Here is a 27,369-nt window from a genome sequence, read left to right as displayed (position 1 = left end):
AGTTCTGGGGTAAGACTCGGGGGGGGGGGTCTCCTAGGAACAGGTAGGTACAGTTGTTCTCCAGTATTTGGGGTGTCTTTCATAGATTCACATGCCTGAATCATTCCCGTCGTCTGAGTGGGAATGATTCAGGCAGTTAATAAAAAATCAATAATATGCCTGTAATAACCAACAACCCGTTGTAATAACCAACCAGGAAGTAAAATAGCCCACAGCTACAGAAGCAAAAGCTCCCACACATGACTATCCTAGTCATTTTGTCTAGACCAAACTGCAGCCAATCAGGCGACCGCACCCACCAGAATGTTCTCCCCAGAGGCTCAGGCTCTCAAGTTTTCTACCGCACGTCTTGTGAAGGGAGTCTCCCTGAGCTCTGCTCAGTTTCTTCTTACTTTGGTTGGTTTTTTAACCTTCAAAGGATGTCTACTTCTAAATCCCTTTTTAGGGCTTGTGATTCCTGTGGAATGCTAAGGCTGTTCAAGGAGGATCCTCACAAAAAATGTATATATTGTTTGTATCCTGATCATGAGGCGAAGGAGTGTAAAATCTGCAGAACTTTTCCTCAGAAAACCCTCAGGGACAGAGAGGGTCGTCTTCTCCTGTGGCTCCAGAGGATAAAGGACAAGGATAACCCCGTTTCTGAGGTAGGAAGCATCGCCTCAGGGTCTTCTGTATCCTCTAGGAAGAGGAAAGCTGAGGTTGTGGTAGCTTTCTCCTGGGCCGAAGGTGTTGAAGAGAGCCAATCCTCTCAGGACTCTGGCGTGCCTTCCACTTCAAAGAAGGTTTCTAGACCTGTAAAAACTGACCCTTGTACGCCCTCAAGGAAAGCTGGGAAATCTACAACATCCAAGACAGCTTCTCAAAAGATTTCACCTCAGGCTGTTCCTTTGACCACTTCAGCGTCAAATACAGCTTCACCGTCGCCATCTCCTCATGTGGCCACCTTTTCAACATCTACGGTGACTTTCTCCTCACCAAAACCAGCTATGGTGATGTCTACAACCTCCTCACCGTCGACGCTGGTCCACGTCCAAGTTCGACCTATCTTTTCGTCGAAGATGGTGCCATCTACCGTTAACGTCCCACTGTCGACGATAATCATGAAGGTACCGTCCACGGGTGCTACGCCGTCGACTCAATCGTCGACTAACATCTTGCCGTCGACAAAGTTAGCCCTACTGTCGACGACATCCCCTTCGACTAAGTTACAAGCCGACTACCTAGTCGACTAAGTTACAAGCCGACTACCTCGTCGGTGAAGACACCGCCGACTACCTCGTCGAAGATACCGCCGACGACCTAGTCGACGAAGGAGACTCATCCGTCGACTGCGTCATCGTCGTCGAAGAAAGACACCTTAGTCCACGACGTCATCGTCGACGACAATGTTACCGTCGACGGCCATACCGTCGACGAAGTTTCTGGTTTCTCAATCGGATACAGGTTTTTCACCGTTGACGGTGGTACAGTCGACCCCCCCACTATCAACCTGTACTGAACTGCAAGTTTGGTCATCCAAGCCAATACTCCTGCCTTCACCGTCGATCACACTTCACTCTAAGAAAGCGTGAATCATCTCCATTGAAACTACCAGAAAAGTTGCTAGATTCCGAGGAAGAGGAATCTTATGAGGATGATACTTTCCGTACAGCCAGAAGCCCGTCTGAGCTGCTAATCAAATTTCAGGAAGAACAACAAGATGAGGAGGACCAATTCCTTGAGCCCTCTGGTCTGGCTCCTGTGTCTGCGCCTACCACGCAAATGCCTTTAGACCTGTTGCATAATCTTTAATATGTGCTAAGCAATTATTATCGTCGTTTTCCACCATCGGAATCAGATGATTCTCGCCTCTCTACGCCGGTACCAAGAACATCTACGGCAACGCTAGGGTCTCCAAGACCAGCTTCTCTGCAACAAACTATGAAGATACGGCCTGCAGTAGCCGCTTCACCAGGGCCATCTCATCAGGTGCAGGATGATGACTCTTCGGAAGAGGAGGAACGAGAAGAAGGCGAGGTAGACGACAAGTCGGTATCGGCGGAGTGGCATGAGTATCAGGCACAAACTCCATCTCCAGTTGTCCATCGGCGGATATTCCGCCGTAGGTTGGCTATCGCAACCTTCCATCAAATCATGGGAAGGGCAACAAAGAGGTTCCTCATCACGATGGAAGCTAAGCAGGATGAGTTTTTTGTATGATTTTAAGGACTTATCGCAAAAACAAAGTTGGTCCATTCCTATAATAGATTTTATCTGGCAGGAACGCCTTAAGGTAATGGCTACGCCAAATTCTCTACCTGCAGTTCTACCTCTGGTAGATAAAAAGTATAGGGCGCCTAACAGTTCACCGGCATGCCTTATTGGACAAGCAAAAACGGATTCTGTTGTCGCCCAGGCGGCTCAGAGGAGAGCCAAAAATCTGTCTACAAAAGTCACTGCACCCCCGGATAGGGAAGGAAGGCGTCTCGACACAATAGTAAAAAAAGTCTCTACTATTGCAGCAACTACTGTCCGTGTTGCGAACTCCCTTGCAATACTTGGTAGGTATGACAGACAAATGTGGTCGGACATATCACCGTCCATTGAAAAGCTTTCAGAGCTGGATAGGTCTGAAGCCAAGATGATTTTGCAAGAGGGAGAATGTGTGTCATCAGAAATTATTGATGCTGCAGTGGACGTAGGTGCCACAGGATTCAGACAGCTAGTGGGTGTAGCTGTTTTGAGAAGACAGGGATGGTTGAAATCTACATCCTTTCGCCTGGAAGTCCAATCTAAGATAATGGACATGGCTTACGATGGGGAGTTCCTTTTTGGACAACATGTGGATTAGGCTTTACAAGCCATAAAGGATACCGAGACTGCACAGTCCCTGGGGTCTCTTCAATTTCGTAACCCTTCCTTTCGTGGAGGAAGAGGCAATTTCCTTAGCAGAGGAGGTTACTCACAGCAGCGTTCCTATAACAACTCACATAGTAACCAAAGATACCAACCATACCGACAACAAACGTATGGTCAGAGGAGGAACAACTACTCTCAATCAAGAGGAAAAACCTCTTATCGAGGAAGAGACAACAACAACAAAAGCAAGTGAGACTAACATCCTGCCACCACTTTCACCCAACCTGAAGCAAATTTGGAGGAAGAATATCCCTACATTACTCAAATTGGTCCAAGATTACCACGGACAGATGGGTCCTGGATGTGGTATCCAGAGGTCACATTCTGGAATTCATCAAAACCCCTCCAAATTCCCCCCCAAGGGGACCACCACCAGCTCATCTCAAGGAGCTATTTTCCCAAATATATTCTATGATTCGAAAAGGAGCAATCGAGAGAGTACCTCAACATCAAAGAGGAAAAGGATTTTATTCAAGATGTTTCCTAATTCGCAAGAAGTCGGGGGAATGGCGTCTCATCCTTGACCTGCGTGCCCTCAACAAATACCTCAAAAAATTATCCTTCAGAATGTTGACGCTTCAAGAAATCCTCCAGTTTCTTTCAGAAGGAGATCACATGGCAACACTCGACCTTCAGGCGGCATATTTCCATGTGCCCATTTTTCCAATATCCCCTGCACACTCCCTCTCGGGGCTGCTGATTTGCCGCCTGCCGGGAACCCCAGGGAAATTCTCAAGTGCTCTTGTTGACACTGTTTCCCAGATAGCAACCTCCTCTCCCAACTTTCTTCTCGTGGGTGACCTCAATCTTCACCTATCAGACCCCAAAGATTTAACTGCCTCTGAACTTCTCCTTGACCTCATATCTTTTGACATTCGGTTAGTTAATGTAGGACCTACCCACGACAAGGGGCACCTCTTGGACCCTGTCTTTACTAACATCACGGACATCACCACTAGCTCCCCATTGCCCCTCCCTTGGACTGACCCATCTTTAGGTATTTCGTCACTCCACCCACCCAACAGATCAAAACCCGGGTCACCAACCGGCGCTGGCACAAACTCGTGCCAGACGAATGGACCACCATTCTCAGGGAATCCCTCCCCTTCCCAATCTCAGACCCAGCCAACGCTGATAAACAGTTCAACGCCTGGCTCACCTCATCACTGGACAAACTTCTCCCCATAACTACCACCCTCAGGCGAATTAAAAGAGTGAGCCCTGCCCCTTGGTACACTCCTGAGCTTAATCTTTTACGGAAGGAGTGTAAAAGAACGGAGCGCTCCTGGAAGAAGGATAAGTGGATCACTAAGAAGGATGCCTACCATACCTCCTTAAAAAATTACAAGATCGCTTTTCGTAACACTAAAAGCATATTCTTCCAGGAAAGGATAGAAAACTCCTCTTGCTCCAGCAAGGAAACTTTTATCATTTTAAAAGAATTACTTAAAGCCCCAGATTCCGGACCAAGAATTCCGCCAGACCCCAAAGCAGATGAAGAAAAATGCCTTAAACTGGCTAACTTCTTCGAGGAGAAGATTCAGAAAATCCTTGCCTCCATTCCACCCATCAATTTCAGCGAGGAAGAAGGTATTAATACGACCTCCACCTCTCCCCGTTTATCTTCCTGGGGACCAGTAACTGCCGAAGAGGTCGCATCCACGCTAGACACCATCAAAAGCGGATCTCCTAGGGACCCTGTTCCGCTACGCATCCTTAAGAAAGTAGCCCCCACCATCGTCCCTACCCTCACCCATCTCATTAATGCTTCACTGCTACAGGGAACAGTTCCCTCTAGCTGGAAGGCGGCCGTCGTCAAGGCGCTACTAAAAAAAACCCTCCCTGGACCCCTCGGATTTGGCCAACTACAGGCCAATCTCCCTGCTCCCCGGAACCAGTAAAATTGCTGAAAAGCTTGTGAACAAAAAACTTTCGCAGTATCTGGAAACCAACAATCTGCTTAGATGCTCGCAGACTGGGTTCCGACCAGGGCAGGGCACTGACATCGCCCTTCTCGCAGCGGTGGAGGAGGCCAGGGCACTTCTGGACGCGGGAGGATCAGTGGCAGTGATCCTCCTGGACCTCAGTGCGGCCTTCGACACCGTTAACCATCGGGTCCTAATCCATCGACTTAAGAACATTGGTGTGGAGGGCACTGCGCTGACCTGGCTTACTTCCTTCCTTGGTCAGCGCTCCTTTCAGGTCTGGGAGAATGACCCCCGGTCCCCCGAAACCCCCCTCCAATGCGGCGTGCCTCAGGGTTCATCCCTGAGCCCGACATTATTTAATGTCTACATGTCCCCATTGGAGGAGGTTGTCAACCCGTTCGGAGTGAGTATCATCAGCTATGCTGATGATACTCAATTAGTGGTGTGTAGGAGAGTAGGGTCTGCAATCCTATGATCACCCAGATTTTTTGCTTTTGTTTCACTGGTTTACGACTTTCTCTGGCTGTGGGCCTGCCAATCAGACCCACAGCCTGGCTGTTCTCTTTCTAAATTACCTCATGTACCCTAGGTACATCTACCAATTGGTACTGGGCCACCTTATCAGACCCTGTAACTCAGGGCATAGGTGTACCCAGGGCTGCCAGGGGCTGCAGCACGTATTGTGCCACCCCTGGCTGGCCTCCTAAATTTGACACAACTGGCTGCATGACAGCTGGGGCAAAGTCGTGTAATCACCCTTTGCTGTAGGTGTAGTATACCTATACCTAACCCTAAAATGGACACACAGATTCCTATCAGTCACTCCTATGGCAGGCCTTGACAATCCTGAAGGCAGAGTGCTTGGAACCGTGTGAGATGGTGCTCTGGCATGAGCTGAGCCTGTCTGCAGCTTGCGGAATCAAGTCCTAATAGCTGTTCCATGATATCGCATACCATATACTCTTAAGTGCATTATAATCCTCGCGGTTAAATGCTATCTTTGGTATTGCTTTATCAAAACATGTCGAGTAAGGTGTCATACGAATTGGAATACTAACCCCTCGCCAATTCTGGCGACGGGGTTAGCATTCCACCCTTCTAGAGGGACACGACATGTATGTAACTGTGAACCCCGGTTAAAGTTAACTGAAGCCTCAGCTCCACAAAATGGATGCTGCCACCACAGACACGAGTCTGACCCCCTGCAGCTGGGAGTCCTTCCAGTGAGGGGAGCCTGGACAAAGGGTTTCCTGTCAGGGGCGGTGCTAGCACCGTCCCAGACATGGTTTTGTGTATCCTGGGTAGGCAGGGCTTTTCAGGAAGGTGACTGCTGAGTGGCACCCCGGTGCTCACTACGCATAGGCCAGTCAGAACCAGTTCCAGGGGCACACCAGCCCCTGGCCTGGGGAAGTCCGGCAGGGGAGAGGGGTGTAACCACCCCCCTCCTGGTCCCACCCATAGGCAGGACCTAGTCACCGGGTCAGCCCCCTTTTTTAGTATAAAGATGGGAGCGGGCCCCCTGTTAAAATTAGATCATCTTTGGAATCAAGATACCACTTTCTTCGAAAGGACTTCACGATTTCTTCTTCAAGATTCTCCCTTGTGGCTAAGGAGTAGTCACCCTGCATCCGCAGGCACCATCCTAAAGAACACTGCGGCCTGCTGCAAGTCCTTCATCACGAATCCGACGACCCAGCACGACGAGACCCGGCTTCCCTGGCACCTCTGACCTCTACTCACCTCTACAGCAAAGCTGAGAACCGTGAGTGCGACGAGACCTCAAGGGACCGACGATCGCCAAGACTGCACGACATCTTTATTGCAAGCCCACCGAGTCTTCCCCTGGTGAGTGCTTTGGGGTCCGAGAAGCCCCAACCCTGCGCAGCTCCAGCACCCAAGATCAGCCTCCCTGCATCTCCACGATCGGCGTGGGGCCCTTCTGCTGTTTGCTGTGCACCGCGTTGTTTGGCTACTAGCCGGCTGGCTTGTGGCCTTCTGAACGACGCCCAACGACTTCACGACTGCTGGTCTGGTTGCTCCAGACTGGCCCTTGCTTCCTTGTTCAAGAGAGGCACCCCGGACCCTCCTGGTCCACTCCAGACGCCATTTTAGGTCCACCGCGTGGGCTTGAATTTGCCAAGGCTTTGTTGCCCAATCCTGGGTCCAGCGACGCCGACAGCTTCTATCTTCGTGGGACAGCTCGATCCTCCATCCTGGTCGCCGACAACGCCTCCTGGTCCGTGAGATCTTCGAGTCAAGCGTCACCCACTCACCTAGTCGAGGTGGCTACCATCCGGTGCCCTCCTGGTGCCCACTGACTACTGGCTAGTAGTCTCGAACTTGGTCCCCTCTGCTTTCAGGTGTCATCTATCTTCAAGATCCAGGCTTGGATCCGACTGAACTTTCTTCACTGGTCACCGGCCAGCATCTTTTCTTCCGGCTCCTGGTCCGTCCACGAGGATTCCCGACGTCTTTTCAGACCTATGCAGCTGCAGCCCCTGGGCTAGGTAACTTCGGCATTTCGGTGCCCCAGCATAGCCTCACTATCCAAGGGTCAGAATCTACTTTCGTTTTCTCCCTACCAGGTCGGGTTCGCCCGAGAACACTAACTTTCTAATTCCTAGCTACCATAGACTTTTGTCCCGCATCTCGCGTGAGAGTGCACACACTGCACCCGAGTCCCCTAGGCCTCCTAGACGTAATCTAACGATTCCCTAGTCAAGTCCTAGCGATTCCAAAAGCTATTAGTACTGTACTTACCTGCTAGGAATTTCGCATTCCACTTTCAGAGTATATGGTTTTCCGTGCCCCTCGGGCATTTGTATATACTGCGCTAACTTAAGTATTTTTGTAAGAGTTTTGGTTTGTGCTTAGTACCCTGTCCTCATAAAGAGTACAGGGCTGTTGTGATCTTTAAATAAATAACTGTTTATTTTCATAACACTTGTGTGGTGTCCTTTCACTTGGTATTCAAGGGGTATATGTGTGGTAAACAGCTGGCTTAACGCGCCCTCTCGAGTCTTTAGCCTTAGACTGCTCGTATCCACGCTACTAGGATAGCTGGTCTATAAGGTTGACTTACAACCAATCATCAATAAGGGTTGCTGGACTGATACATAGTGTTCACTAGAATAGTGAGCACTGCATATCAGGCCACCTTCTCACATTGGTGAGCAGCGGTTGGGATTTGAGCTTGCTGTTGTTTTACCACACGTATCCTAAGAATATCTTGTTGAAAGATCACATAAGTACTGTTAGGTACACATAACTAAAGCTTAGAATACTCTGAGTTCTACTGAACCAGCTGTTGTAGCTCCTCAAGGCTTAGCACACCTTGGCTGCAACTCTTAGCAAGGGATCAGTAGGTAAACACATAGTGTAGGTAGGTGCATCACTTACACCACACTAGAAACAGTATGTCGGACAAAGGAGGAAACACTGAGGTTCCCCTTGTGTCAGTTGACCCTCCACAGGTCATCCCTTCAAGATATACTGCGCTTAGCTTCCATGAGTTACGACAAGTGTGTACCTCTAGGAAGATTAAGCAGGGGTCTAACCCCACAACTGCCTTTCTGATTGGTCTCTTAGAGACTCATGATGCAAGGAGGGCTGGTAACCCAGACCCTTCTAATTCAGATGGCAACATGCCCTCCTTACAGGGTCCCTTTGATGCCCAGGACCATCCTCTTCAGGAAGCAGATGATGCTGATGATGAGGATGATGATTTGGTATCAGGGGATGAGGCAGAAAAGGAACAGGTAGAAGTCAGCAGACTAACCAGGTCCAACTTAAGCAGACATGAGATGGGCACTAGGGGACCCTTGGGGCCACTCTCAGGTCAGCTTAACATTGGGAATGGACGAGATAGATCTCTATCAAGAGGCTCTATCAGATCCCTTCATACCAATGGCTCTCAACGTTCCTCTCAAAGGGGAATGACATCTCCCCAGAGGAGAATGTATGAAGCTAAGGAAAAGGCAGCCAATCTGAGGATTGAAAGGGAAGAACTTGCCCTGGCCAAAGAGAGGCTTGCCTTTGCTAGAGAGCAACAATTGAGTGGGACAGTCCCCACTGGTGGCAGCATTGTACCTAGCAATAGGGAAAGGAGTTTTGATACAAAACACCTTGGTAAGATAGTGCCCCCCTTTAAACAAGGGGATGACATCCACAAATGGATTACTGCTTTGGAGAGGGCCTGCACTGTGCAAGGTGTTCCCCCAAGTCAGTGGGCAGCTATCTTGTGGCTCTCCTTTGAGGGTAAAGGAAGAGACAAGCTCCTCACCACAAGGGTGGAGGATGCTAATGATTACCAAGTCTTGAAAAATGCACTGGTTGATGGGTTTGGCCTAACCACTGAGCAGTACAGGGTGCTGTTCAGGGATACCCAGAAAACTCAGTCTCAAGATTGGGCTGACTTTGTAGATTGTGCCACTAAGGCTTTTGAGGGCTGGTTGCTGGGCAGTAAGGTTACTGATTATAAAGGATTGTACAATTTGATGATGAGAGAGCAAATTTTAAACAATTGTCAGAACCAGTTGTTGCATCAGCATCTTGTTGACTCAGATCTGACCTCTCCCCAAGAATTGGGAAAGAAGGCAGACAGATGGGTTAGAACAAGAGTTAAACAGAACCAGGGCCAGAATCAAGGTGGTCAGAAGAAAGCAGACCAGAAGAGTAAGGATTCGAAAGGGGAACAAAATGACCAGAAGTCTTCGACAGGTCCCCAACAACCCAAAGAGGGTGGGGGTCAGGCTCCCCAAAAGAAGAAAGAAGGCCAATCTAAAAGGTGGTGCCAATACTGCAAAAGTAAAACTCACTGGTTTAGTGAGTGCACCAAGAAAGGAGGAGGGCAGACTCCTGCCACTGCAGCCCCTAAGGCACCTGTGCCCCCTAGTACAGCCAGCAGTGGTAGTGCACCTCCCAAGGGTTTAGTAGGGTTAACCCTGGGTTCTGAGGGGAGTGACAACTTAGTTGGCACCCTCACTCAGGCTGTCCTTGTCAGTACAGGGGATATGGATATGTCCCCTGACATAAGTCCCAATACTTTGGGCAAATACAGACAGACACCTTTTATTAATGGAAAAATGGCTCAGGCCTATAGGGACACTTGTGCCAGTGTCACAATGGTGACACCTAGCTTTGTGGACCCTGGACAGATCATGCCAGGTACAGAATTCCTGGTGACCAATGCAAGCAATGTCACTACCAATCATAGTATGGCAATTGTAGCTTTCTCCTGGGGAGGGGTAACTGGCCAAAAGAAGGTTGTAGTTAGTTCAGACCTCCCAGTGGATTGTTTGTTGGGCAATGATTTGGAGTCATCACAATGGTCAGAAGTGGAGCAGAGGACTCATCTGGAAATGTTAGGTTTGCCAGCACATGTGTTTGCTGTGACTAGGTCACAGGCCAGAAGATGCCCCACTGAACAGGTGCTGGATCCTGGAACAATGGACCAGACACCTCCCAAGAAAAAGAGCAGTAGGGTTAAGGCTGTGCCTTCCCCCTTGCCCCAGGTTGTGGATCAAGTCTCAGAGGAGGCTGACCTGCAGGAATTGAGGGAAACTGAGCCTAGAGAGTTTGAACTTGATCAAGTTGAATTCTTGGGTTCAGGGGGACCCTCAAGGGAAGACCTGGGGAAGGACCAGTTAGGCTGCCCTTCTCTTGAACCCCTCAGACAGCAGGCTGCTGCTGAGGCTGCTGGGAACGCCACAGGTACCCACAAGGTATACTGGGAAGATGGACTCCTGTACACTGAGTCAAGAGACCCCAAGCCTGGCATGACCAGGAGGCTGGTTGTACCCTTGTCTCAGAGAGGTTTCCTACTTACCTTGGCCCATGAGATTCCCTTAGCAGGACACTTAGGCCAGACAAAGACTTGGGACAGGCTTGTCTCACACTTTCACTGGCCTCACATGAATGAGGATACCAAGGAGTTTTGTCGCTCCTGTGTCACTTGCCAAGCCAGTGGTAAGTCAGGTGGCACAACAAAGGCCCCCCTTATACCAATGCCTGTGGTGGGGGTGCCCTTTGAAAGAGTGGGGATTGACATTGTTGGCCCAATGGAACCCCAGACAGCATCAGGGCACAAGTTTATACTGGTGGTAGTGGATCATGCCACCAGGTATCCTGAAGCTATTCCACTTAGGACCACCACAGCACCTGTGGTGGCAAGGGCCCTAGTTGGAGTGTTCTCCAGAGTGGGCTTCCCTAAGGAGGTTGTCTCTGACAGAGGTGCAAACTTCATGTCAAGCTACTTAACTGCTATGTGGAAGGAGTGTGGTGTCAATTACAAATTCACTACACCCTATCACCCACAATGCAATGGGCTTGTTGAAAGATTCAACAGGACCCTAAAAGGGATGATTCATGGACTACCTGAAACACTCAGGCGTAGATGGGATGTCCTGATGCCCTGCCTTCTGTTTGCTTACAGAGAGGTCCCACAAAAGGGGGTTGGCTACAGCCCTTTTGAACTTTTGTATGGGCACCCTGTGAGAGGCCCCTTGTGTTTGGTGAAGGAAGGATGGGAGAGACCTCTCAAAAAGCCTGCAACCAACATAATGGACTATGTACTTGGTCTCCGCTCCAGGATGGCTGAGTATATGGAGAAGGCATCAGAAAACCTTAAGGCCAGTCAAGAACTTCAAAAAGCTTGGCATGACCAAAAGGCTGCCCTGACTGTTTATCAGCCTGGACAGAAAGTGTGGGTGTTGGAGCCAGTGGCCCCAGCAGCACTCAAAGACAAATGGTCTGGGCCCCACACAATTCTTGAGCAAAAGGGAGAGGTCACCTACCTGGTGGACCTTGGAACTCCCAGGAGTCCCCACAGGGTACTCCATGTCAACAGGCTCAAAGCATATGTCGACAGGAAGGACATGAGCTTGCTCATGGCCATAGATGAGGGACAGGAGGAAGAGAGTGACCCTCTCCCAGACCTGCTCACTCAGAATCCTGATGATGGGTCAGTAGATGGTGTTGTCTTTTGTGGCAGCCTCTCTGAACATCAGCAGAAAGACTGTAAACAGGTTCTTCAGTCTTTCAGACATATGTTCTCTCTGACACCCAGTCAGACCAATTGGTGCACCCATGAGGTTGACACTGGTGACAGCCTGCCAGTCAAGAGTAAAATCTACAGGCAGCCTGATCATGTTAGAGACTGCATAAAAACTGAAGTGCAGAAAATGTTGGAATTGGGAGTCATTGAACCCTCAGATAGCCCTTGGGCTAGTCCAGTAGTTCTAGTGCCAAAGCCTCACACCCAAGATGGTAAGAGAGAGATGAGGTTTTGCGTAGACTACAGGGGTCTCAATGCAGTCACTAAGACTGATGCCCATCCAATACCAAGGGCAGATGAACTTATAGATAGATTGGCTTCTGCCAACTACTTAAGTACATTTGACTTAACAGCTGGGTATTGGCAAATCAGGTTAGCTGAGGATGCCAAGCCCAAAACAGCATTTTCAACCCCTGGTGGGCATTATCAATTTGTGGTAATGCCCTTTGGTTTGAAAAATGCACCTGCCACCTTCCAAAGGTTGGTGAATCAAGTCCTTACTGGGCTGGATGACTTCTGTGCAGCATATCTAGATGATATTGCTGTCTTTAGCTCCACCTGGGAGGATCACCTGGTCCACCTGAGGAAAGTGTTAGAGGCTCTGCAAGCAGCAGGCCTCACTATCAAGGCCACCAAGTGCCAGATAGGGCAGACACAGGTTGTATACCTGGGCCACCTTGTAGGTGGAGGCCAGGTTCAGCCACTGGAGAGCAAAATACAGTCAATCAGGGACTGGGCTCCTCCAACCACCCAGACTCAGGTTCGAGCTTTCTTGGGCCTGACTGGATACTACAGAAAGTTTGTCAGGAACTATGGTTCCATTGTGACACCATTAAATGAACTGACAAGTAAGAAAATGCCAAAAAAGGTTCAGTGGACAGCAGGCTGTCAAAAAGCATTCGATGACCTAAAGCAGGCCATGTGCACAGCACCTATCCTTAAGAGTCCAGACTACTCCAAACCATTCATTGTCCAAACAGATGCTTCTGAGTTGGGTGTGGGAGCTGTTCTTTCTCAACTGAATTTTGATGGTCAGGATCAGCCCATTGCTTTTATAAGCAGAAGGCTGACCCCCAGAGAGAAGAATTGGTCAGCTATTGAGAGGGAGGCCTTTGCTGTGGTTTGGGCCCTGAAGAAGCTGAGGCCATACTTGTTTGGCACTCACTTCAAGATTCAGACCGACCATAAGCCCCTCTTGTGGCTAAATCAGATGAAGGGTGAAAACCCCAAACTGCTTAGGTGGTCCATTTCCCTACAGGGGATGGACTTTACAGTGGAACATAGGCCTGGTACTGATCATGGCAATGCCGATGGGCTCTCCAGATATTTCCACTTAGAACAAGAAGACTCACCTGGTCAAGGTTAGCTTATTGTCCCAAAGTTTGGGGGGGGGTCATGTAGGAGAGTAGGGTCTGCAATCCTATGATCACCCAGATTTTTTGCTTTTGTTTCACTGGTTTACGACTTTCTCTGGCTGTGGGCCTGCCAATCAGACCCACAGCCTGGCTGTTCTCTTTCTAAATTACCTCATGTACCCTAGGTACATCTACCAATTGGTACTGGGCCACCTTATCAGACCCTGTAACTCAGGGCATAGGTGTACCCAGGGCTGCCAGGGGCTGCAGCACGTATTGTGCCACCCCTGGCTGGCCTCCTAAATTTGACACAACTGGCTGCATGACAGCTGGGGCAAAGTCGTGTAATCACCCTTTGCTGTAGGTGTAGTATACCTATACCTAACCCTAAAATGGACACACAGATTCCTATCAGTCACTCCTATGGCAGGCCTTGACAATCCTGAAGGCAGAGTGCTTGGAACCGTGTGAGATGGTGCTCTGGCATGAGCTGAGCCTGTCTGCAGCTTGCGGAATCAAGTCCTAATAGCTGTTCCATGATATCGCATACCATATACTCTTAAGTGCATTATAATCCTCGCGGTTAAATGCTATCTTTGGTATTGCTTTATCAAAACATGTCGAGTAAGGTGTCATACGAATTGGAATACTAACCCCTCGCCAATTCTGGCGACGGGGTTAGCATTCCACCCTTCTAGAGGGACACGACATGTATGTAACTGTGAACCCCGGTTAAAGTTAACTGAAGCCTCAGCTCCACAAAATGGATGCTGCCACCACAGACACGAGTCTGACCCCCTGCAGCTGGGAGTCCTTCCAGTGAGGGGAGCCTGGACAAAGGGTTTCCTGTCAGGGGCGGTGCTAGCACCGTCCCAGACATGGTTTTGTGTATCCTGGGTAGGCAGGGCTTTTCAGGAAGGTGACTGCTGAGTGGCACCCCGGTGCTCACTACGCATAGGCCAGTCAGAACCAGTTCCAGGGGCACACCAGCCCCTGGCCTGGGGAAGTCCGGCAGGGGAGAGGGGTGTAACCACCCCCCTCCTGGTCCCACCCATAGGCAGGACCTAGTCACCGGGTCAGCCCCCTTTTTTAGTATAAAGATGGGAGCGGGCCCCCTGTTAAAATTAGATCATCTTTGGAATCAAGATACCACTTTCTTCGAAAGGACTTCACGATTTCTTCTTCAAGATTCTCCCTTGTGGCTAAGGAGTAGTCACCCTGCATCCGCAGGCACCATCCTAAAGAACACTGCGGCCTGCTGCAAGTCCTTCATCACGAATCCGACGACCCAGCACGACGAGACCCGGCTTCCCTGGCACCTCTGACCTCTACTCACCTCTACAGCAAAGCTGAGAACCGTGAGTGCGACGAGACCTCAAGGGACCGACGATCGCCAAGACTGCACGACATCTTTATTGCAAGCCCACCGAGTCTTCCCCTGGTGAGTGCTTTGGGGTCCGAGAAGCCCCAACCCTGCGCAGCTCCAGCACCCAAGATCAGCCTCCCTGCATCTCCACGATCGGCGTGGGGCCCTTCTGCTGTTTGCTGTGCACCGCGTTGTTTGGCTACTAGCCGGCTGGCTTGTGGCCTTCTGAACGACGCCCAACGACTTCACGACTGCTGGTCTGGTTGCTCCAGACTGGCCCTTGCTTCCTTGTTCAAGAGAGGCACCCCGGACCCTCCTGGTCCACTCCAGACGCCATTTTAGGTCCACCGCGTGGGCTTGAATTTGCCAAGGCTTTGTTGCCCAATCCTGGGTCCAGCGACGCCGACAGCTTCTATCTTCGTGGGACAGCTCGATCCTCCATCCTGGTCGCCGACAACGCCTCCTGGTCCGTGAGATCTTCGAGTCAAGCGTCACCCACTCACCTAGTCGAGGTGGCTACCATCCGGTGCCCTCCTGGTGCCCACTGACTACTGGCTAGTAGTCTCGAACTTGGTCCCCTCTGCTTTCAGGTGTCATCTATCTTCAAGATCCAGGCTTGGATCCGACTGAACTTTCTTCACTGGTCACCGGCCAGCATCTTTTCTTCCGGCTCCTGGTCCGTCCACGAGGATTCCCGACGTCTTTTCAGACCTATGCAGCTGCAGCCCCTGGGCTAGGTAACTTCGGCATTTCGGTGCCCCAGCATAGCCTCACTATCCAAGGGTCAGAATCTACTTTCGTTTTCTCCCTACCAGGTCGGGTTCGCCCGAGAACACTAACTTTCTAATTCCTAGCTACCATAGACTTTTGTCCCGCATCTCGCGTGAGAGTGCACACACTGCACCCGAGTCCCCTAGGCCTCCTAGACGTAATCTAACGATTCCCTAGTCAAGTCCTAGCGATTCCAAAAGCTATTAGTACTGTACTTACCTGCTAGGAATTTCGCATTCCACTTTCAGAGTATATGGTTTTCCGTGCCCCTCGGGCATTTGTATATACTGCGCTAACTTAAGTATTTTTGTAAGAGTTTTGGTTTGTGCTTAGTACCCTGTCCTCATAAAGAGTACAGGGCTGTTGTGATCTTTAAATAAATAACTGTTTATTTTCATAACACTTGTGTGGTGTCCTTTCACTTGGTATTCAAGGGGTATATGTGTGGTAAACAGCTGGCTTAACGCGCCCTCTCGAGTCTTTAGCCTTAGACTGCTCGTATCCACGCTACTAGGATAGCTGGTCTATAAGGTTGACTTACAACCAATCATCAATAAGGGTTGCTGGACTGATACATAGTGTTCACTAGAATAGTGAGCACTGCATATCAGGCCACCTTCTCACATGGTGTCCTTATCTCACCCAAACCAAGCACCATCGGATCTATACAACTGTCTGGCAGAAATACAAGGATGGATGAATAGCTCGTCTTTGAAACTTAATGGCTCTAAGACAGATATTCTCCTCCTTGGCCAGAAGGGGCTTTCCCTCTCGCAGAACATCTGGCCCCCATGTTTGGGTGAACCCCCTGATCCTAAGTCTGAGATCAAAAGCCTGGGAATTTGGCTTGAAAAAGATCTGTCGTTCAAGATGCAAGCCAAACAATTTGCGGGGACTTGCTTTGGGCTCCTCAAATCGATCAGGAAGATTCTGCCCCTACTGCCGCCTGCCTCCCAGAAACTGTTAATCCAAGGCCTTATTTTATCAAGGCTGGATTACAGTAACACCATCTACCTAGGCGCTCCCGAGGCAACCCTTAACAATACCCCGGCCAGAGATTCGGCCAAACCAGCCTTGAAACTCCTCCACTGGCTTCCAGTGAGAGAGCGAGTGAAGTTCAAGGCTCTCTGTTTGTCTCACAGACTTCTACAAGACAAAGGCCCCCCTGTTTTAAGAAAATTCATCAGGCCCTATAAAGCCCCAAGATCCCTCCGATCCGATCAGGAATACCTTATCACCATCCCCAGATATAAGAAGGTGCGCACGGGTGGACGGCGCTTTTCTGTTAACACTGCCCGTCTTTGGAATTCACTACCTCGCGACCTTAGGAAGGAACCTGACTATCTCCGATTCAGGAAGCAGCTGAAAGCGCACCTTTTCCCCTGATCTGACTTCCCCCTTCGCCCCAGTGACCCTCAGAAGTGTGGATCTTAGTGCTGGGATACTTACGGGTGACTACGCGCTTTATAAAATCTAATAATAATAATAATGTCCCAGGGGTTTCCAATATACTGGCGGATTCCCTCAGCAGGTCTGCTGCAGGCAATAGCGAATGGGAGCTACATACACCAACCCTGGATTACATATTCCAAGAGTGGGGTCATCCCGACCTGGATTTGTTTGCGACGAATCGGAACCGGAAATGCCCACGCTTTGCAAGCTGGATTCCCCACAAGAACTCATGCGGGGATGCCCTTTCGATGAACTGGTGTCGGATATTTGCGTACGCTTTTCCGCCGATTCCACTAATTCCCAAGGTCATCAGGAAGATGAAGAGGCAGCCATGTCATATAATCCTGATTGCTCCAAGGTGGCCCCAACAATATTGGTTCACCGAGCTACTCCTCCTCTCGGAGTGCAGACCGATACAGCTGCCTCGAATACCGAATCTCCTGACAATCCACGAAGGCCAAGTGTACCATCCGCCCCAGTTTCGTTGAAATTATCAGCCTGGCTCCTCAGCACAATGAGTTTGCCAACTTAGACATTCCTCAAGATTGTCAAGAAGTACTCGCTAATGCCAGAGCACCGTCAACGATTAAGACCTACAAGCTCAAGTGGAAGCGTTTTTGTGCCTGGTGTCAAGCTGCCGATCTGCATCCCATTCATGCTAGACGAGAACAAATTTTGCCATTCTTCCTGCATTTGGCTAGATCGGGTTTGGCACATTCGACCCTAAAGGTATTCCTGGCAGCCATTTCCAGATTCAGTCAGGACGGAACAAACTCTGTTTTCAAGAATAATCCAGCAATTTTTTAAAGGATTATTTCTGATGTTTCCTCCAATTCGACGACCACCTCCATCTTGGCATTTGAACGTGGTGCTAGCTCAACTCATGCGTCACCCCCTTTGAACCAATTCATAAGGTTGATCTCAAATTCCATACTTGGAAGGTCTCTTTGCTATTGGCTTTAACATCAGCTAGAAGGGTCAGTGGCATCCAAGCATTCACTTCAAAATCGCCTTTCTTACAATTTACATCAGACTCTGTGGTACTACGTACCAATCCTAGATACATGCCCAAGGTACCATCGGACTTTCACTTAAATGAGCCAGTGATCCTCAAGACATTTTTTCCAAATCCACAATCACCGGCTGAAAGAGCTTTACACTTGTTAGACTTCAGGAGATGTCTCCGGTTCTATCTTCAAGGAACGGCAACTGTCCGCAAGACAGACCAATTGTTTGTGGCATATGGAAGATTGCGCCAAGGCTGCGCGGTTTCCTAGCAGACTATAGCCAGATGGGTTTTGTCAGCAATTGGGTTATGTCATCAACAGGCAGGAAGACCCTTGCAGACTGTACAAAGAGTGCATTCTACAAGAGCGGTGTCCTCTTCCACCGCTCTGTTCGCTGGTGTGCCCCTGCTACAAATCTGCAGAGCTGCAACGTGGTCCAGCAGGCACATTTTTTACAAGACACTACTGCCTGGATTCAGCAAGTGATGCAGATACTTCAATGGGAAGAGCAGTTCTACGCAGTCTTTTCAAATAAGGTGAGCCTCTGTTCTCCAACAGCGAGATCTGCCAGCCCGTGGCCACTCCACAGGTTTCCGTGGGGGGAGTCTTCCTCGGTTCCTCCTGGGGTCTAGGTTTCGGTGTCCCCTTAGGAGGTGTAGGCAGAGGAGGTAACGACGTGGACCTCGGCGGAGGGACCGGAGGTATCACCGACCGAGGGGCCGGCCCATGCGGTGGCAGTGGTCTGCCTGGCGGAAGTGGAGGGTTGGTGGGAGGGTCCTCCTTAGGTACAGGCGGAGGTGGAGACCTAGGCCGAGATGGTGTGTATACCACCGAGTACACCGAGCCCGGTGACCCCTTAGGCGAAGGGGGCTGAGATCCAGCCCCTTCAGCAGGTGATCGCTTCCTCTTGCGTCCTCCACTAGATCCAGTCTGACTTCTGGGGCCAGAATCCCTCTTGCGCCATTTAGGAGAGTTAGAGCGACTCCTAGACGCCGATCTCTTCTTTCTCGACGCTGAGCGTCGTTTTTCCGGCTTCGAACGTCGCCTCCATGACTCCGGCGTCGAACGCCGCCTCCGCGACGTCTATCTCTTCTTCCACGACGTCGAACGCCGCCTCCGCGACGTCGACCTCTTCCTTCGGTACGCCGCCTCCGCGACGTCGAACGTTCCGTTCTCGACGACGAGTGTCGATTCCTCCTTCTTGAGGTCCTCGACGTCGAGGAGCCCCTCGACGTCGACCGTTGTCTCGGCGGCGATCGGTGGTGTCGCCTCGACGGCGAGCGCCGATGCTTGTCGCTTCGTCTCCGACATAGATAGGTAGACTCTGACGATGGCTTCGACGGCGGCCTCTCCAGGCCCTTCGACGTCGAGTCATCACGCCGTCTCTACCCGGAGCCCCAGGGAGACGGGGAACACACCGTCGTCATCCCTCTCGACGTCGTCGTCTATGCAATCTACGGAGACTGGGACCGTTTGCTGGTCTTCCTGCCTCTAGGGAGCCCCCCAGAGGCCTCAGCAGAGGCAACCTTCCCAGCCTGCCCTGACCCGCCTGCAGACGTCTCTCTTCAAGGCCTGAAAGCCTAATCTTCAGCCTGTCCCTCAGGGTCCTTGCTGAAAACTGCTGGCAGATGTCAGTCTTCAGGGACATGTTCTTCAGGGAGACAGACGATGCAGACGTCGTGTGGATCACTTATGGCCTTCTTCCTTCCACATGCTGAGCACTTGTCAAAAAGACCAGGCATTTTAGAGCCCTAAAACGCCTGAACCAACACCCAGGAGAGAAGAAAAGCACCAAGAAAGCTAAACTCAAACACTTTTAAACACAAAAGTGACAAAAATCCAATAAACCCTTGAAACAAGGGAGAGCTCAATGCCAGGGTCCTGTTAGCAGGAGCCGGAAAAAAGAACTGAAAGTAAGAGAGACCTGCTATGCATTCTGGGATACTGGGAGAAAGTTCTGGAAAGTTCTCTTAAAGGCACAGTATCCTATTTAAGCTAAATAATGGCAGCCTATGGGGCTTGTCTGTCCATGCCTTCCTCTCTATCATTCCAGAGTCTTTTTCTGGTGGAGGCAAGTTTCTCTATGGTAGAAACTGCAGGCTGGGTTATGTGTGGTGTTTGGTGGAATTTCTAGTTAAAGTACTGGACAGTGTAGCCTGTGGATATAGGCTGCATTATTTGTCTTTAAATTCTCTCTTAAGTGTCTTGAAGGGTCTGCATGATTTGACAATTTAAGAGATTATTTTTGATTGCCGGGGTCCACGCACATGGATGGGACTATTCACTAGATTATGACTATAACAGAGATACCCCTACTTCAGAACTGGAGTTACAGGACAGAAACTACTCCATCTGCTGTATACTGTAAGCGTCTTACGAGCATAATGTTTTTCTTGTACTGCTATCTAATCTGATTCATGCATGTGAATCTATGAAAGACACCCCAATACTTACCTGTAATCTGGTTCTCCAGTATTGGTGTCTTTAATAGATTCACATGCACCCGCCCACCTCCCCTCAGAGGCTCCCTCAGGCAATTATGTTGGTTTCACTCCTGTTCGAGAAAATATGAGAGCCTGAGCCTCTGGGGAGAACATTCTGGTGGGTGCTGTCGCCTGAGTGGCTGCAGTTTGGTCTATACAAAAAAACTAGGATAGTCATGAGTGTGGGAGCTTTTGCTCCTGTAGCGGAGGGCTACTTTACTTCCTGGTTGGTTATTACCAAGGTTTTTTAGTTATTACAGGCATATTATTGCTTTTTTATATACCGTGGGACTCCCACTCCGATGACGGGGAATGATTCAACAAGTAACAAAAGAAGTGCCAGTGCTGATGACATTTATTCAATTATCACTCTTAGCATCCACACTAAGAAAGCTAATTCAAAATGGGGTATTTGCTTATTACTCGCAATTTTTATTTGAAAATTAACAATTTTTTACACAATTTTTTATTTTATGAAAAGAGAAGCATATAAGAAATGAGGACACATCAACAAACCACATTCGATAGAAACTTCATGCATTCTAAGCCTTCAATCATATCACAATCGCCGCAGCATTCGTCACAATCATACCTCAATCAATCATACCACATACTACCACTATAGTAAAACAGAAGATCTATTGGATCTGCACAAATTTTTTCAAACATTTAGCGCTATTTTAAGAAGTTACATTCCTATCTGTTAGTGAATTTAGAATCATACATTAGAACTTTATACAGTCCAGGGTAATGTGCATAGAATGGTGAGAGATCAGGGAGAGGAATGCCCCCTAGATACTCTAGCAGACCAGTAGAAGAAGGGCCTACGCGTTTCAAATCCCTTATTGGTCGGCAGGGATTCTCATCAGGGTCTCAGACACTAATGACTGAATTTTTGGTCTAATGAAGGCATAGACTGGAGGCTTCTCTGGAAAGAAAGGACCTTTATGAATGGAGGGCACTCGCCAGAAATAAAAGGGCTGTGGCTTGGATGGTGCTTCGTGTTACAATTTAGTCTTTTCTAATTCGCTGGTCGATGTTCTAAAAAGGAACATTTATCTTTGAAGACTGATGTCAGTTTTTGTAGCGTGTTTTACAGGGGCAGCGTCAGCACATACCAGTCCGGTCGGCGTGTGCTTGAGGTTTTAATCCTGTCGAGTCACTCTGTAGTTAAGTGGCCGGGTGTTGCATATTCACGCCGAAGCGTTAGCGGTGAACAAGGGGTAGCGTCAGCACATCCCCGTGTGATCGGAGATTGCTTAGAGAGTCAATCCGAACGGCTTCTCCACAGTCTGGCGGCGTGTACCGGGGCGCTATTCTCTCGCGCTGGGAATGATTCAGGCATGTGAATCTATAAAAGACACCAATACTGGAGAACCACAGATTACAGGTAAGTAACTATTCTTATTATGCCTAGTTAATTTAAACCTTTGCAGTGCGTATTACAAAATTCCTAAAACATCATTATTTAAAACCATTAAAATAGATAATAAAATTGGGAATTTACGCAGAAGTAGCTCAATGAGACTATTCAACACACTTTTTACACTGAGTGGTAAGCAGTACAGGTCCTCATATTGGATTGTTCCCATCCTGTTCGGCCATGTGCTATTTTGGCCACTAGCATTTTTGCTCAAGAATGACCCTCTGGTGCTGGACTTATGCCACCCTTCAGTAGAAAGGTAGGGGGGCATATAACTCATCCTCATTGGGGTAAGTCCCCTCATCTACAAAATGGAGGGAACAGATGTGTGCTTCACTTTGGGTGGGGTTGGCAAAGGTGGGCACACCTCCTTTCTCACTAGGTTTTCTCGCTGGTACTCCTACCCAAAGTGGGGGTCATAACTGGTGGGAGCCAGCTCCTGGTAGCAGCAGAGGCTGGGGTCAGCTCAGAAAGGCAGTGTGAGAAGTTGGCCTGATATATAGTGCTCACTATTCTAGTGATCACTGTGTATCATACCAACCGACCCTTATTGATGATTGATTGTAAGTCAACCTTATAGACCAGCTATCCTAGTAGCGTGGACAAAAGCAGTCTTCAGGCTAAACTCTAGAGGGCGTGTTAAGCCAGCTGTTTTACCATCACATATACCCCTTGAACACCAAGTGAAAGGACACCACACAAGTTGTTATGAAAATAAAAGATATTTATTTATAACAAGTCTACCCTGAACTCTTTGAGTCAGGGAGCTAAGCACAATACAAAACTCTTATGAAAATACTACAAGTTGCACAATTTACACAAATGCCCGAGGGGCACGAAAAACCATATGCTCTAAAAGTGGAATGCGAAATACTAGCAGGTAAGTAACAAGTTCCAGAGGCTTCAGGATCGCTAGGACTACACTACTAAACCCTAAGGTTAGGAGCAGGAGGCCTAGGGAGATCGGGTGCAGAGTGTGCACTCTCAAGCGGGATGCGGGACAAAGTCTATGGAGGTTAGTATTTCTAAAGTTACTGTTTTCGGACGAATCCGACTAGGTAGACTTAAAACGAAAAAGGATCTGAACACTTGGATAGTGAACCTGCGTTGGAGCACCAAAATGCTCGGGTTACCTAGCCCAGGGGCTGCGGCGGCATAGGGTTCAAAAGACGTTGGGAATCCTCGTTGTAGTCTATGGAGCCTGAAAGAAGTTGTTGCTGGCAGGCAACCAGTGAAGATGTTCGGAGTGATCCAAGCCTGGATCGGTGATGGAGACGACCTGAAAGCAGAGGGGACTCAGTTCTTAATCACTAGCCAGTGCAGTCACACGGGCTAGGAGGCGTTGTCGGCGACCAGGCTGGAGGTGCGAGCTGTCCCACGAAGGTGTCTGCTGTCGGCGATGCTGGACCCAAGATGGGGGCAACAAACCTTGGCAAAGGCAAGCCCACGCGGTGGAGTCAAGATGGCGTCTGGAGTGGACCATGAGGGTCCGGGGTGCTCCTCTTTTGGAGGGGAGCAAGGGCCAGTCTGGAGCAACCAGACCAGCGGTGAAATCGTGGTACGTCGTCAGGAGGGCCACTAGCCAACGGGCAAGTGAAAGGACAACATGGCAAGCAGCAAAGAGCAGAAGGGCCCCACGCAGATCTCGTGGATGCTGGGGGGCTGGACTTCGGTGCTGGAGCTGCTCTGGGTTGGGGCTTCTCAGACCCACGTGCACTCACTCGAGGGTCCCTCGGTGGTCGTGCTGGTTAAGCGTCGTGCAGGTTTTGAAGATGGCCGGTCCCTCAGGTCTCGTCACACCCACTAATCTCAGCTGGGCTGATGATGCAGGTAGAGGTCAGAGATGCCAGGGAATCCGGGTCTCGTCGAGCTGGTCAGTCTTGATCCGGAAGATGGACGTGCAGCAAACCGCGATGCTTAGGTGGTGCCTGCGGGTGCAGGGTGGCTACTCCTTAGCCACAAGGGAGAGTCTTCAAAGAAAGTCAAGAGTTCTTTTTGTGGAAAGTAGTTCAAGATTCAAGATGATCTAATTTGGGAAGGGGGCCCGCTCCTACCTTTATTCTAAGAAAAGGGGCTGGCACGCGACTAGGTCCTGCCCATGGGTGGAACCAGGAGGGGGGTGGTTACACCCCTCTCCCTTGTCCGGACTTTCCCCAGCTCAGGGGCTGGGGTGCCCCTGGAACTGGTTTGAGCCGGCATATGCACAGTGAGCACCGGGGTGCCACTTGCAGTCACCTTCCTCTCAGCCCTGCCTACCTGGGATACACAAAACCCTGTCTGGGATGGTGCTAGCACCGCCCCTGACAGGAAACCCTTTGTCCAAGCTCTCCACGCTGGAAGGACTCCCAGCAACAGGAGGTCAGACTTGTGTCTGTGGTGGCAGCATCCATTTTGTGGAGCTGAGGCTTCGTTTAACTTTAACCGGGGTTCACAGTTACATACATGTCGTGTCCCTCTAGAAGGGTGGAATGCTAACCCCGTCGCCAGAATTGGCGAGGGGTTAGTATTCCAATTCGTATGACACCTTACTTGACATGTTTTGATAAAGCGATACCAAAGTTGGCTAATGACCGCGAGGATTATAATGCACTTAAGAGTATATGGTACGCGTTATCATGGAACAGCTATTAGGACTTGGTTCCGCAAGCTGCAGACGGGCTCAGCTCATGCCAGAGCACCATCTCTCATAATTCCAAGCACTCTGCCTTCAGGATTGTTAAGGCCTGCCATAGGAGTGACTGATAGGAATATATGTGTCCATTTTAGGGTTTGATATAGGAATACTATATCTAAAGCAAATAATGATTACACCACCTTGCCCCAGCTGTCGTGCAGCCAGTTGTCAGATTTGGATGGCCAGCCAGGGGTGGCATAATACATGCTTCAGCCCCTGGTAGGCCCTGGGTACACCTATGCCCTGGGTACCTAAGGTACACTGTACAGGGACTGATAAGGCGACTCAGTATCCAATTGGGTATGCACCTAAGGTACATGGAATCCATTTTACAGAGAGAGCAGGGGTCCTGGGGTCCTGAATAGCAGGGCCCCAGGTCAACTAAGTCGAAAAACCAGCAAAACACCAGGCGAAAAGTTGGGGGTAACCATAGTCCGATATCCACCTTCCTACAGGCAGTAAGACTTTAAAGCTTCCCATTCGTGGACCATGCCCATCCTGGGGAGGAGGCATGACATTTCTCTCCTGGATGGGCTTGGTTTCAGGACTGAGTGGTGGCTCTCTACCCTGTGGTCCTGAGACCTGCCGGATGATTGCAGATGGCTGGTAGCCAGCCAGGAACCACACCAGGTCTTGTTGTTTGTAGGGGCGTCTCCAAGATTCCCTCGGAGTGCCTTTTACATTAAGTCTCACACTTGCATCAGTGTGGGTTTAATGTGCTGACCAGTTTGATATCAACCCTCTCAGCCTCTGTAAAGGGTTAATGTACATGTGGAGTTCATACTGACATATTTCCCAGCCCATGTACTCAAAATGGCTTCACTGTACTTAAAATGTCTGTGAATGGTACAGACACTGTAGGGCATATTGCTCATGCAGCTATGCCATCAACTGTGGTATGGTGCCTTTAGGGTAGTAAGGCCCATTAGAGGGGTAACCTACCCATGCCACCTGCAGTGTTGGTGAAGGGATGTGTGCCATGTGTTCAGTTTGGTCAGCAGCCCTCAGAAGGCCCTCTTTGATCACTAGTTCCTTGGTACCAAGGGTACCTTTTACAAGGGACTTGCATGTAGCCCAGAGGTGCGCCAGTCTTGGAAAAGGTAGAGTTTTGGGAAACACAGGCACTGGGAGCCTGATTAGCAGGGACCAAGGGTACACTGTCAAGTTGGCATCATGTATCTGGCAAAAAGGGAGGGGGTAACATGCAAAAAAGGGGCGTTTTCCTACAGCCTTCCTTTTGGTTATTAAATATGCCTGTAGAGTAAGTGGGCTGCAGGCCTAGTCATTCACGCCTCCATACTTCTCAAATTATCCTGACAAACTGGTGCTTCGTACAAGGCCCTCCTTTCAGCGGAACGTGTTTTCCATGTTGGCCAGCCAATCCATCACTCTGCATTCCTTTGACATAATTTCACATCCCTCGAAAGAAGAGGAGCGACTATAGTCTGGACCCAAAATGAGTAGTGTTCTACCTTGACCGCACATGAGTTCTGGGTGGATGATGGTGCAAAGAAAGACCTGGCTGTGCAGAGCGGACCATCTCCAGATAGGTTGTGCTCTGCTTACAAATTTGCTACGCATTGACCGAGAAGCAACCTCCAGAAGGTTTGTGAGCTCATTCCACCAAAGCTAAATCTGCGGCAGCTGCTTTTGCTTGTGGGGTTAAAGTCCTGGACATCTGCCAAGCAGTAACGTGGGAGTCCCAGCAAACGTTCCCCAATCATTAGTATCTGGACAGTCAGGTGCATAGGGATGGACACTTTGGCCTTTCGGTCCTGCAGAACTTTCTTGGTAAAAATTGATGCACAGACCCACCACCAGGGATGGTATTGCTTGGGTATCTAAGGAATCTGGGGTTGAAGTCTGTCAGATGAACAAGTTGCTTACCTTCTATAGTGCAGATTCCTTACTGACCCACCCATCCTCCCTACTCTGAGCACAGATTTCTAGGGACAGGCCTGATCCCTTTCAGGGTCCTACTTTTCTACACCAGTAGTACATCTTCTTCACGGCTCGTTTCTTCTGGCGTGGAAGTTCATGAACAGAAACTGACGGCAGCACACCTAGGTGGCACCTATATAGGTGCCGTAGACGTCAGTTCTGGAGCTGAAGACAACGCACGTGGAGCCGAATGAAGCCACCTACTGGTGTGCAGGAATACAGATCCCAAAAATGTTTCCAATTCCAGTCTGACGCATTGGAAATTCAGAGGTAAAGAATCTGCAGCTAGATATAGCTTCTATCAGATACGCGTTACTTAAGGTAAGTTACTTGTTCATTAATGTCTGCTATGTCCAAGCAAATGAGAAGCTGCCAGAAGAAGTTGGGTCTCATGCAAACCGTTTAAAACCTCTTGCAAAGTTTGACATTTCTTGTGCCACAAACTGGATTTCCATACATCTTAAAGTGTTGACTTTCGGATTTGCAAGCTCATCTTGCCAAAGTTGTCTGTGAGTGTCTATTTTCCTTTTTTTAATGTAGTACATTATATTTCCTTAGACCAGCTTTCTAACGTTGCGGTGCTAGGAATTCATACAAAGATGAGGTGGATCCTCTTCCTGTAGACCCCTCCACTCCCCTCACCGCTAGTCATCGTTTGACTGGTCTGTGGCTACTTTTTAATCAGATTGTTCGATCTGAACAATGCACAAATATGCACTAATTTATAAAATGTTGTACACTTACATTGTTTTGTTACTATTCTCTGGTTTATTTCTCTGTGGAGCCCAGAAAGACATTGTACTGTTATCAGGACATGCAGTGATACTTTAAGTAGATGAAATGGTGGCCCGAGGTGAAGTTGCAGCATTTCTGCAGAGAGCAGTTGCTTGGCAGCTTTCTGGATTCTGTCTGGCTAGTGTACAAGAGTCCATTCAAAGACTAAGCATATTTAGAAAGTGAGATCATTCTTCAGGAAGTGCTATAGAATGTTAAAGTTGGGAAGCAATCACTTATGCC

At 49.3% G+C, this 27,369-nt stretch overlaps 1 protein-coding gene across 1 annotated transcript in view; it reads left to right on the top strand.

Annotated features, from left to right (window-relative positions):
• Positions 1–27,369, top strand: part of XPO1 (exportin 1) — a 293,144-nt gene that overhangs the window by 124,873 nt on the left and 140,902 nt on the right. The gene's annotated exons all lie outside the window — the stretch shown is intronic.

Source organism: Lissotriton vulgaris, chromosome 6 (assembly GCF_964263255.1).
Source record: "Lissotriton vulgaris chromosome 6, aLisVul1.2, whole genome shotgun sequence".
NCBI classification, from domain to species: domain Eukaryota; kingdom Metazoa; phylum Chordata; class Amphibia; order Caudata; family Salamandridae; genus Lissotriton; species Lissotriton vulgaris.
The sequence above is the reverse complement of the archived record's forward strand: the minus strand, read 5'-3'. Positions and strand labels throughout refer to the sequence as shown.